The sequence below is a fragment of the Myotis davidii genome, unplaced genomic scaffold (assembly GCF_000327345.1).
Source record: "Myotis davidii unplaced genomic scaffold, ASM32734v1 scaffold875, whole genome shotgun sequence".
NCBI lineage: Eukaryota > Metazoa > Chordata > Mammalia > Chiroptera > Vespertilionidae > Myotis > Myotis davidii.
In genome coordinates, this window is record NW_006286244.1 from 1,693,585 (window position 1) to 1,706,580 (window position 12,996).

Sequence of the window (12,996 nt, forward strand, 5' to 3'; positions counted from 1 at the left end):
ATGCACTCCCTCAGAGGGCGGGTTCGATTCCGGTCAAGGGTATGTACCTTGGTTGTGGGCACATCCCCAGTGGGGAGTGTGCAGGAGGCAGCTGGTCGATGTTTCTCTCTCATCGATGTTTCTAACTCTCTATCCCTCTCCTTTCCTCTTTGCAAAAAATCAACAAAACATATTTTTTTAAAAAAATGGGTGTTGCATTTTGTCGAATGCTTTTTCTATTGATATGATCATGTGATTTTTGTTTTTCGATCTGTTTATGTGATGTATCATGTTTATTGATTTGTGAATATTGTACCAGCCTTGCATCCCTGGAACAAATCCCACTTGGTCATGATGTATGATTTTTTAAATATATTGCTGGGTTAGATTTGCTAATATTTTGTTGAGGATTTAAGCGTCTATGTTCATCAGGGATATTGGCCTGTAATTCTCTTCTCTGTAGTGTCTTTATCTGGTTTGGGATTAGGGTGATGCTGGCCTTAAAGAAAGAGCTGGGAAGTGTTCCTTCCTCTTGGATGTTCTGGAATAGTCAGGAGGAGAGGTGCTAGTTCCTCTCTGAATGTTTGGGAAACTCCCGTGAAGCCGTTGGGACCCGGGCTTTTGTTTGCTGGGAGCTTTGTGATGAGGGTCTTCTCACCCTCCTTTAAGGGAAAGGGCCACTTTCATGTGCAATACAGAGTGGATTGGCGACCGTCTAGTTGTCTAGTCGAGAGAAGAGATTGCCCAAGGCTGCAAGCCATCCTGCCTTCTTTGGGACTCTCCCCGCTCCCACCCGATCTAAGCATCTAAGAAGGAAGAGCAGACGAGCCCAGACACCCAAACTTAGGAGACGAGAGCAGCCCAGGCCTCAGGGGATGAATTTTTCATGAGACTGAAAAAAATAAAAGAATCCCATAAATGCTCATGTGGGAATCAAATACTTCTGTGCTGTCCGAGTTATAAATATCCCTCTTGAAACCAGGCTATTGTTTGTCAGGACGCGGGGAAGGAAAGCAGCCCTGGGCAGATGCTGCTCACATGCAAGGAAGAGCCCAACTGGGGGCGCGGGCGCTGAGGGGGAGCTAAATGTCAAAGATGGGGGAACCTCCCCACTTCTGATTGGCTGGGAGCCGGCCCCAAACCCAGGAAGCAGGTTGGCAGCTTAAAACTACCACCCTGGATGCCTCAGACGCACCAGGAACTCTCCAGACCCTTCCATGCAAGAAAGGAGGCTGCTCAGGCCATACCTGGAGCTTGCCCGTCTCTCTCTCTCTCTCTCTCTCTCTCTCTCTCTCTCTCTCTCTCTCTCTTTGGAAAGGTGGAAGCCGCTCACGATGAAACAGCAGAATCTCCAGGAGGACGTGGGCAGACAGCTCCTCTCTTCCCTCCCCCAGGCACTGACACGAATGCATGAGATTTAAAAACCCTCCCCCGAGCTCGTGGGTGAGCTGCTGTTCTGGCACCACCAGCCTGGCCGCTCGGGAGCTGCGTGACCTGAGCCAGGGGCGTCCTCCGGGGCCGGGCCACCTGCTCTCGGGGCTGCTGTGATGATCATGGGAGTCGGGGCGCATCGGGCGGCAACCAGGAACCGTGGGTTTTCCGACTGTGGTGGCTGCAACCATCACCTTCATTCCCGTCCTGCAGCCTCTGGAGGGACACGGAATCCACACAGCAGAGCGTGGGCAGGCGCCACGAATGGCCATGCGGGGGGCGCAGGTTCCGCCCTCCTTCCTCTGTGGGCACAGGGCCCAGGGGCACTCTGAGAGGCTCTGGGTCCCATCCGCACCCTCCCCGGAGGAGAGGACTGCCGGCTCCGAGGCTGCCCCCCGCGCCCTGCCCCCCTCCAAGCCTGGAGCTCCAGGCCACTCCAGGAGGCTCAGGCTCTGGGCCCAGGAGGAGCACAGAAAAGGCGATGAGCACCTGACCTGCGGCCCCGCTCAGGTTAAATAGGCAGTTGCCTAGCGTGTCTACACTCAGTCCCTCTCCACCCCACCCTGGGAGATGCATTGTTGTCCCCAATGTACCCATGAAAGAAACGGAAGCCAGGGACTAAGTGACCGGCCCACGTGGCTGGATCTGAACCCCGGAAGCCTGGCATCCACACCTCAGTTCTCAATGACCGCCCGTCACACTGGGTGGTAATTACTGATTTCCGGTTCATCGGCTGCGCGGGCTGGGCCCCACCGGAACCCGGACGCAGGGCGGGCCACACATATGGATGCTGCAGCCCCAGGGCCCAGCTAGTGGTGCTCCAGGGGCATCCGTCCTGGGACAGACAGGCGGCCAGCACCTGCTACCTCTTGTCAATGAAACCACCGGCCCTCCCTGTGATCTCGAGGGAAAACAGCCCGATGGGACGGTGCACGGGAGGAGACACGCGGTGCTGCCATGCCAGTCTCCTTCACTTAATCACAGGCAGACACGAACGCGCTGCCAGTTCCGAATTCAGATGCCAAATCCGGGGCGCTGGAAGCCAGGCGCTCGCCTCCCGGTGCTGGGCCCTCGGGCCAAGGAGGGGCACACCTGGGCCAGGACTGTACCTGGCAGGAGCCCACCCTGAAGGCTGGTCATTCATGGGGGACATGCACCCCCACCCTGTTGGCAATGGACAGATTTCCCCCCAGCTCCCCTCCTGTCCCTGCCCCCTGGCCACCTGTGAGAAGCCTCCAACTCTCCCTGCCCAGAATCCGCGCATCGGCAAGAGGAGGAAGGAGAGGCGGTGTGTGGTCCAGGCCGATGGGGCTAAAGACAATTCCGTGAGCATGCAGCTCAGGCCCGGCCGGCTGGCTCAGCGGATGAGCGTCAACCTGCAAACCAGGAGGTCAGGGTTCGATTCCCGGTCAGGGCACATGCGGGGGGTGCGGGCTCCATCCCCAGTGAGGGGTGTGCAGGAGGCAGCGGATCCATCATTCTCTCTCATTACTGATGTTTCTACCTCTTGCTCCCTCTCCCTCTCTCTCTGAAATCAATAAAAAGATATTTAAAAAATAAAAATAAATAAATAAAAGGGGAGGAGGCAGAAACGAGCTCGGAGGGGCACAACTGCGACCCGTGGCGCCCATCAAGGCGCCCGGCCACCACTCAGGCCTCTGGCACCTGCCACGCTCAGCTTTCCGGGTCCAGCTTCCCTTCCCAACGCCTTTGCACAGGAAGGGGGTGACTGAGGATTCACCTCCCGTCTCCTGCCTGTAGAAGCTGTAGGTCTCGCTCTTTAAAACGCGCTTAAATGTCCCCTTAAAACAGGCGGTGCCTGCCAGTGCCCTGCTGTGGGAGGAAGCCTGGTGATTACCAGGCATCTGTCCCTCAACTCCCAGTCCAGGCCGCTCAGCCAGAGGCACGTGATTCCGCAAACCCGGGAGCAGAGTGAGCTACGGGGGCACCTCCATCCAGGCCCGGACACGCACGTGCCAGGGACTGAACTTCCAGCCAGGGCCGGGCGTGAATATATCGCAGAAGGAAAAAAAAGAAAGAAAGAAAGCAATCCACTTTCATTTGGAATGCTAGGCTGACAGGCAAAATAAAAGGCAGCAATTTTCCTGTCGCCTGTGCAAAGGGCAGAGTTCAGTGACTAAAAACCGTATTTAGCAGGATGGTCCCTTCCCCGGAGTCCTCACTACGGCTCAGGGAAGAGTAAGCCAGGATGGAGCGAGTCCGCAGGCGCTCCCTGGACCAACCCAAGCAGCTCAGAGCAGCGGAGACGCCCTGAGCGGGAGGGGAGGGGGCAAGGGAACGCATACTTGGCCAGGTCCCTATGGGTACAGGGAATTGTGTTACGGATTTGGAAACACAATTCCCTGGAATCACAAATGCCCATTTTACAGATGAAGAGACTGAGGGGAAGAGGCAGCGAGGCCTAAAGCACGAGTCCAGCAGCCCTGAGGTCCTCGCTCTGCCCTTTCCAGCTGTGTGGCCTTGGACGCGAGGCTTCTTGCCTCAGTTTGCATTTCTTCATGTGTAAAAGGAGGATAATGAGCCCCACACCCGCCCCCCACCGCCCAGACTTGGGAAGCGGGGCCGAGCGCGCAGATGGCAGTGTGCTGGCAGGGTGCCCAGCACATGGTGGGCGTGCGGCAGACGGAAGGCACCAGGAGGAGGGTTTGGACGTGGCCCAAGGACCCAGCCCCGCAGGCCAGAGGCAGGATCTGAACCCGGGTCCGGCTCTCCCAGGGTCCCTGCACACCCGGACCAGGTTCCCCAGACAGTCATCACCCAGAAGCCCTCGCCCGCCACCCCCTCCCCATCTGGGAACATGCAGCCACCAACGACCCAAGGTCTGAGCAGCAGAACCAGCAGAGTCCCTCCTCCTTCAGTGTCCTGTCCCATGAACATGACATTCGGGAATGCCCCCAAACGGAATCTAAATGGTTGACATAGAGGGTCCAGTGCTTCTCCAACTGCCATTTCCCCTTCCTACCCTTTCCCCAAAAAGCTTTACCAGCCCGGCCGGCGGGGATGGGTGGCCGAGTGTCAACCTAGGAACCAGGAGGTCAGGGTTCGATTCCTGGTCAGGGCACAGGCCCGTGGTGCGGGCTCGATCCCCAGTGTGGGGCCTGCAGGAGGCAGCCGATCCATGATTCCCTCTCATCATTGATGTTTCTCTCTCCCTTCCTCTCTGACATCAATAACAATATATATATTTTTTAAATGACTGAGACACTCTATCACCTGGACACCCCCGGGCCAGAGGTGGCCTCGGCTCCCTCAACCCCACTTTAGAGTCAACCTGCAGAGCCCCAAACCCCACCCTGAGCCTCCCCGTCCCTCTGACTGCGTTGTGCAGAGTCCAGCGTGCACTCTCTCTCGCTGCAGCTGAAGAACCCAAGTTCCTTTGACCAAGGTGTGTCCCTGGCTGTCTCTCCGGTGCTTCGACAAGGGCAAGGGCAGACCAAGTCCAGGGCAGGGCGTCTGAGTGGGGAAGGAGTCTCTGAATCACCAGGGCATTCCCGAACGCCGGCCACCCTCCCTGCCCACCCCAGGGGCCCAGGGGTCCTGAGCGCAGCGTCACGGCGCTGGGGCTGGCTCCCGGGGCTCAGTGCCAACCTCCCCTCCTCCCCTGCACAGCGTGGCCTGGGCTCTGCCCACCAGGGAAGCACCGGGCACACGGCCAGGGACCGCCGGCCTGCGTGTGGGCGTGGGGAGGGCGCCAGCCTGCCACCGTCGCTGACAGGAGACGTCTGGATGGAACAAAGCTCCCGGGGCCTGTGACTGCAGCTCGGAGGGTCCCACACAGGGCCCTGGCTCTCTCTCTAATTTAGCTATCGGAACCGGGGAAGGGTTCAGAAACCGCTGATGGCGCTCCCGGTTAGCAATTCTCCAACTTTGTCCCTCATCTTCTCCCCAAGGGAAGTGTCTGCTCTCTCCTTCCCCACCGGGAGGTAACAGAGGGGTGAGGGTGTGAGTGTGTGTGTGTGTGTGTGTGTGTGTGTTTAAATATATATATTTACTATTTTGCTAATCCTCACTCGAGGGTATTTTTCCATTGATTTTTACAGAGAGTGGAAGAGAGAGGGAGACAGAGAGAATCATAAATTGGCTACCTCCCCCATGACCATGACCAGGGCTGGGAGCCTGCAACCGAGGTATGTGCCCTTGACCAGAATCGAACCCAGGACCCTTCAGTCTGCAGGCCGATGCTCTATCCACTGAGCCAAAGTGGCTAGGGCTAAATATATTTTTATTGATTACAGAGAGGAAGGAAGAGGGAGAGAGAAACATCAATGATGAGAGAGAATCATGGATCAGCTGCCTCCTGCATGCCCCCCACTGGGGATCAAGCCCGCAACCCGGGCATGTGCCCCGACCGGGAATCGAACCGTGACCTCCTGGGTCATAGGTCGATGCTCATCACCGGAGCCACGCCAGCCAGGCATAACAGGTTTTACAGACAGAAGCTCTCACGTGGCATCATCATAAAATGCTACATACTAAGGTGCAGCGTGTGGGGGACAGTGTCAGCGAAGAGCAAAGTAACGCCAGACCGCTGACCCCTGACCTCTGACCTGCCAGCACCCGGGGGCCCCGCCAAGGACGCCTCTGCTCCGTCCCGGGGCGTGTCCAGCACCGAACCGAGACGGGTGGGGACGGAGCGCGGCACTGGTCATCCAGAAAACACAGCTCCTGCAGCATTTTTGGTGCAATTAAGAGGATGTGCTATTTCCAAGAGAAATAAACCTCACCCTCACCGTTTCTAATAGCCAATAAATAGAACGGGCTTTCCGATCATTAAATGGTCCCCAAATGCATCGTCGTCACGCCATTAGCCAGAGAGGAAGCCGTGGGCCGCACGCCTTTCTTCCTTCCCCGCGGAGGCCCGAGCCTGCCCCGAGCAGGGGCCGCGGGGAGCCGGCCACTGGCTCATTAGTGACGCGACTGCCAAGGAGAAGATGAAACGAACTTTTCCGGGAAAAGGCCGGATTGATGCTTCCCGGGACCGAGAGATTCCCCACCAAGACCTCAAACCCAGTGAAAACCTGGCTTCCTCTGAGCTGTCCAAAGAGCCTTGGCCAGCTCCACAGGGCTGACCCAGCACAGCGGCCCTGCCCAAGGCCCCTGGGAACTGGAACTGGGGGGCGGGGGGCGGGGCTGCCTATTTCTCTGTCACCATGGCTGGAGGTCCCCCCAACACCCATCATTCAGTCCACCAGGGCACATGGCTGGTTCTAGTTTCAAAACACCCCGAACGCCCCCCACCTCTTTCTCTCTCCCCCACCTCGTCAGATGAAGGCGATGCCGAGTCCTCCCGTGGCCTGAGTGTTGGGGGGACCCAACATCTCTCTACAAGTCACACTGGGCCAGGGCACCCTCAGCCAGAACCACTGAGCCTCCCACTGCACTCCAGGTGAAAGCCACATCCTTACGATGGCCCCGAAGACCCTCCACGCTCCCGCCACCTGGGAGCCCCTGCCACCCTCACGTGCCCTGCTGGCACCAGCCCGCCCTCCCCAGCACACTCCCACCTGGGCCTCCCACTGGCCGCTCCCCATCTGCTGGGAAGGGTATCTGCTTCCCATGTGTCCACATGACCAGCTCCTCCCCCTCCCATCAAGGCGGGGGCGGGGGGGGGGCATCATGTGTTTTATCACAGAAGAGAAAGCTGAGGTTCAGATGAAGGTACTTGGCCAAGCAAATCTTAGAGGCTGGGAAGTGTGAGAGTTTAAGGACGTGGCTGGGCTCAGGGCAGACTCAGGAAGTTGACTCAAAAGCCATGTTCTCGCCCGGCCGACGCAGCTCAGTGAGTTGAGTGCCGACGAATGACCTGGGAGGTCAGGGTTCCATTCCTAGTCAAGGCCACATGCCCGGGTTACAGGCTCGACCCCCAGTGTGGGTTGTGCAGGTCCTAGCGATCAATGATTCTCTCTCATCATTGATGTTTCTTTCTCTCCCTCTCCTTCTCCCTTCTTCTCTGAAGTCAATTTAAACAAATATATATAGACAGATAGACATATAGACATCTATATATATAAAAGCCCAGCAACCGGAACAGTGGAACCAGAATGACCAGAGCGACTGGTGCCTATGACACGCACTGCAGCAGCCAACCAGCCTGATCCAGGCTCCGATCACCCCCTCACCCATCAGGGGTGTGACCAGCCAGCCAGCCCGGCCTGATGGGCCCCCATCGGGGCGGGCTGGCCAGACCCCACCCGTGCCCGAATTCGTGCACCGGGCCTCTACTGTAGATATATAGATAGATTGAGAGCGCGCCCATGTTCTTTACAATCTCAAACGGAACCTGACCTCACACCAGACACGGCCCAGACTCCCTTGCATCTGTGCCTAATGCACTGACCCACGGGCTGGGGGAAGGTCACAGAGCCCTGCTGAGCCACGACCCGAAAACCATGGCTCTGAGGATCTGGCCTTTGAATCTCCAGGTAGAAAGAGCGGAAAATAGGTCAAAACAATTTTAAGCTCTCCTGAAAGACCAAAGCTAAAAGCCTCTGATGATAGCCACAGCAACATCTGAACACGCCCCAGTTTTGGAACAGCCCAGCAGAGCGCAGGTAACTCCCGGCCATGGGGGCTTCGTGCAACCGTTCATGTGGTCCTGGACCCTGGCTCAGAAGGAGGCTCTTCAGGGAGAGGCTGCCCCTCATGGCTTCCGTCTCCTGCCAAGCAACCACCAGACCAAGTCCTCGTTAGAAGGTCTGAAGAGCCCTGGCCGGGTAGCGCAGTTGGTTAGAGCGCCGTCCAGCTATGCCAAGGTTGTGGGTTCTATCCGCGTTCAGGGCACACACGAGAATCAGCCAATGAGTGCATAAACAAGTGGGAGAACAAAGCAAAGTGTCTCTCTCTCTCTCTCTCTCTCCCTTCCTCTCTCTCTCTAAAATCAAATAAAAATAAATTTTGAAAAAAGTAAGTTTGGCCCGGCCGGTGTGACTCAGTGGTTGAGCGTCGACCTATGAACCAAGAGGTCACGGTTCGATTCCTGGTCGGGACACATGCCCAGGTTGTGGGCTCCATCCCCAGTGTGGGGCATGCAGGAGGCAGCCAGTCAATGATTCTCTCTCTCTCTCATCATTGATGTTTCCATCTCTCTCCTTCCCTCTCTAAAATCAATGAAAATATATTTTTAAATAAAAGTGTTTACTAAGCAGTGGGCAGTGAAAACTCTTAAAAAAAAAAAAAGAATAATAAGCCATAACCGGTTTGGCTCAGTGGATAGAGCGTCGGCCTGCGGACTGAAGGGTCCCAGGTTTGATTCCGGTCAAGGGCATGTACCTTGTTTGCGGGCACATCCCCAGTCAGGGGTGTGCAGGAGGCAGCTGATCGATGTTTCTCTCTCATCGATGTTTCTAGCTCTCTATCCCTCTCCCTTCCTCTCTGTAAAAAATCAATAAAATATATATATATTTTTAAAAGGGTAATAATAAAGGAAGTTTGAGGAATGCCATCTCTGACCACCCACCCACGGGGACAGCGTTCCTCCGAAGGGACAGGGCTGGGACTGAGCCGACACTGAAGCGCTCGCTGTACGCCAGGCACGGGTCCAGGCCGCTTCTCCCAGAACAAGACGGGACCGAGAAGACACACCGGGCGGACAGCTGGCCCACCTCCGGCCCCACCACCGTTTCCGATTGTCTAAACCCCTTCACCTCCCACAGTCTGTTTCCTCTGTAAAAGGGGGAATGTGTGCCCACTGAGCCTTTATTTTTAATATATTTTTTATTGATTTCAGAGATGAAGAGAGAGATAGATAGAAACATCAATGATGAGAGAGAATCATGGATCGGCTGCCTCCTGCACGCCCCACACTGGGGATTGAGCCCACAACCCGGGCCTGGGTCCTGACCCGAGTGGAACCATGACCTCCTGGTTCATAGGTCAGCGCTCAACCACCAAGTCATGCTGGCTGGGCTGAGTCTTTATTCTTTTCCCTGAGATCAAGTCTTGCACATTTTTCTTTGGGAGAAGGTGGTGACCCTAACATTGCCTCCCCCCCACTTCTGTCCCCCACTGGGCCTCTCCAGCTAAAGGGACCAGCCCGGAGCCCCAGGACCAGGAGGCCTGAGACACCTGGGGCCCTGGGGCGCCCTCAGCCCTGGCCTGTAAGCTCAGACTAGACGCCCAGGCTCCAGAGGTAGAGAAACCTCCAGAGCTGAGACAAGGAATCAGCTGTGCGCACAGGGGCGCTGCTTTCTCTCCCCAACCCCTGGGTGCTCCTCTGCCAGGCCTGGGCCGTGAGCCCCAATAGAAAACTGACCCCCCACCCACGGGTCTCACAGCAGCCAGAGCGAGACGGGTCAGAAGCCGCAGAACTCGCATCCAGAGGGACAGAGCTCCTGAGATACAGGCACAACTTGGATCTCAATGAACACAACAGCTTTCAGAGCACACGGGGAGGGGAAACGGTGCTCCTGTCACTAAAACACATGACTCCCCGACGAAATAGCTCTTCAGACAGAGAGAGGGTGAGGTGGTCACACAATGACTCTTTTTTTTTTTTAATTGATTCTAGAGAGAGTTATCCCAGTAACTTCAGCCCAATAGAAAACTGACCCCCCGCCCACGGGTCTCACAGCAGCCAGAGCGAGACGGGTCAGAAGCCGCAGAACTCGCATCCAGAGGGACAGAGCTCCTGGATACAGGCACAACTTGGATCTCAATGAAAACAGCTTTCAGAGCACACGGGGAGGGGAAACGGTGCTCCCGTCACTAAAAAACGTGACTCCCCGACGAAATAGCTCTTCAGACAGAGAGAGGGTGAGGTGGTCACACAATGACTCTTTTTTTTTTTTAATTGATTCTAGAGAGAGTTATCCCAGTAACTTCAGAAAGAATATCCTTTCAGAATTGACAGTTATAAAGTATAAATAATGATCCCAGGCCGTATAATAGAGTTTAGGTTACATCATAATTATAATCTTGGTAGAATTACTCCGTGTGTTAGCTTTTCATAACGTTAAACAAAATAGCCTTTAAGACTTTAATGTGATTGTGTGGTCACTTGATTTCATTCAGGCTGCGAGGGTTTGGAGAAAGAGTCCTATTTGGGAATTGTTCATTGGGGTAAGATGAATTAAACTCAGAAAGTCACCTTAAAAATTGAGGAACAGAAAAACATTCCCCAATTTTCACACAGCGAGATTGCCACCCACTGAGTCGTTAATTTTTTTAATATTTTTTATTGATTTCAGAGATGGAGAGAGAGAGAGAGAGAGAGAGAGAAACATCAATGATGGGAGAGAATCATGGATCGGCTGCCTCCCGCACGCCCCCTACTGGGGATCGAGCCTGCAACACAGGCGTGTGTCCTGACGGGGAATCAAACCGTGACCTCCTGGTTCATAGGTCGACCCTCAACCACTGAGCCACACAGGCTGGGCAAAAATAAAGCTTTTTCACTGAAAAAAGTTCTAGGTGTTATAAAAAAGAAGGGGCGCACCACCTTTCCTGAATGAGCAAGTCTGACTAGTTGATGGTGATCATTAACCCAGTCTTCTCATCACCCCCCGACACTGCCTCAGAGGACCCATCTGTGCTCTCTGTACAGGGCTGAGAGGCAGGGCACAGCCTGGCACGTGGGTCACTGTCCTCATCATGGGCGCAGGTTCCCCTGGCATGTGAGCGACGCCTCCTCCAGGAAGCTCCCTTTGGTTTCAGGGCTTGGCACATGCCCAATCATTGCGTAGCACTTTGTAAGGGTTATCTTGTAGCGACCAAGATTCAGGACTCAAATTCCTGGAGCCACAGAGCCCCAGGTAGGAAACACCTTTCCCCCCCAGACAGGGGTCCAGGGAGCTCTGCTCATAAAACCTATTACAGCCCGGCTGGTGTGGCTCAGTGGTTGAGCACTGACCTAGGAACCAGGAGGTCATGGTTCGATTCCTGGTCAGGGCACAGGCCCGGGTTGGGGGCTCCATCCCCAGTGTGGGGTGTGCAGGAGGCAGCCGATCCATGATTCTCCCGCATCATGGATGTTTCTGTCTCTTTTCCTCTCCCTTCCTCTCTCTGAAACCAATAGAAATATATATATTTTTAAATCCTATGACTGTAGAGGGTACCGTGAATGCTGGTTTTAAGAGAAAGACCTTCCTCCCCTTACTTGTTCGTCTTTAAACCCAATGCACCAGCCAGCACTCGGAAGATAAAGCAGTGAGCAGTGTTAATTTTCAAAGCCATCTGCTCCTCTCCAGCCTCCCAAGGTCGTGCCTCCTCCCTGAATGATTGCAGAGGCTGCTGCCACGGAGCACGGGGGGAAAACTCCCGTGAAGTCCGACCTCTGATGGAAAGCGCCAACAGCTCGGATCCCAGGCAGCACGACCAAGACCGACGACGCAGAACAGACAGCAGCCCCGAGCATCTGCAGCTCTGTCTGTTCCCCCCTCCTCGGAGAGAACGGATCACAGACAGCTCAGAGGAAGAGACCAGAAGGCCAGAAGCCCAGAGAGCAGCCAGGCCTGCCTCCCATGCCGCTTCAAAGAGCGAGCTCGCACGCTGCAGAGTGGACGGGCGAGGCTGCCAGCTTGCGGGGGCTATTTTAGGGGGTTCGGGGCAAAACTGGTGGGGCGAGGGCTGGGCCCTGAGCTCCCAGTACGCAGCAGCTGCCGCTCCAGGCCGACCCTCCATCTCTAAGGGGCCAAGGGCCTGCCCGGCACCCCCACAACCAGCGTTGGTCTTTAAGCCATCCCTCAGGAACTCACAACTCCAGGCAGAGCCAGGACCTGGGGGAGGAGCGTGAAGGGGAGACAGGACCCTCTGCACCCCTCACCGTGGGCTGTACCCAGGAAGCTAAACCCACTGAAAACACGGAAGGAAGAGGCTGGGAAGACTAGGACGGTGTGGAGAGCGGTTAGGAGCCTCAACCTTAACCACGGAGATGCTCATCGCCTCCTTCTCGCCTCCTTCCAGCTGGACACCACGTGCCCCCCCATTTCTGGACGCTGATCAAAGGCACAAGGGTGCCCAGGGCCTCCCCCGCCCTGGTGCACGGGGACTCTCTGCACAGGTTCTAGGTCATCGCAGGGCTCCCAGACAGCACTTCTCGTCTCTTTCTCATAGAAGAAGCCTGACTCAGCCAAAGCCAGCGCAAGCAACACAGTTACACAGCAGACACAGTCACACAGTCACACACACATGCACACACACGCACACGCACGGGCACGTTTATATAATAGGAGGTGGGCAGGATGCCTGTCCCTCATCTGTTTCTCTCAGCAACATACATTTGTTACAAATTTTCTATTATGAAGGTTACAGATCAAAATTTCACTCTCTTCTCTTTATATGTATATATTTCTTTTATTGATCTCAGAGATGAAGGGAGAGGAAGGAGATAGAAACATCCATGATGAGAGAGAATCATCGATCGACTGCCTCCTGCACGCCCCCTACTGGGGATGGAGACTGCAACCCGGGCCTGTGCCCTCACAGGGAATCGAACCGTGACCTCCTGGCTCATAGGTCGATGCTCAACCACTGAACCACACTGGCCAGGCTACAAATACTTTTTAAGGATTTGGTTTTTCACATTGTAAAAAACTTGACAACTACAAAGTAATTCACAATGTAGAAAAT

At 55.4% G+C, this 12,996-nt stretch overlaps 1 protein-coding gene across 1 annotated transcript in view; it reads right to left on the reverse strand.

Moving 5' to 3' along the window:
- Positions 1-12,996, reverse strand: part of PGBD5 (piggyBac transposable element derived 5) — a 36,989-nt gene that overhangs the window by 23,080 nt on the left and 913 nt on the right. The gene's annotated exons all lie outside the window — the stretch shown is intronic.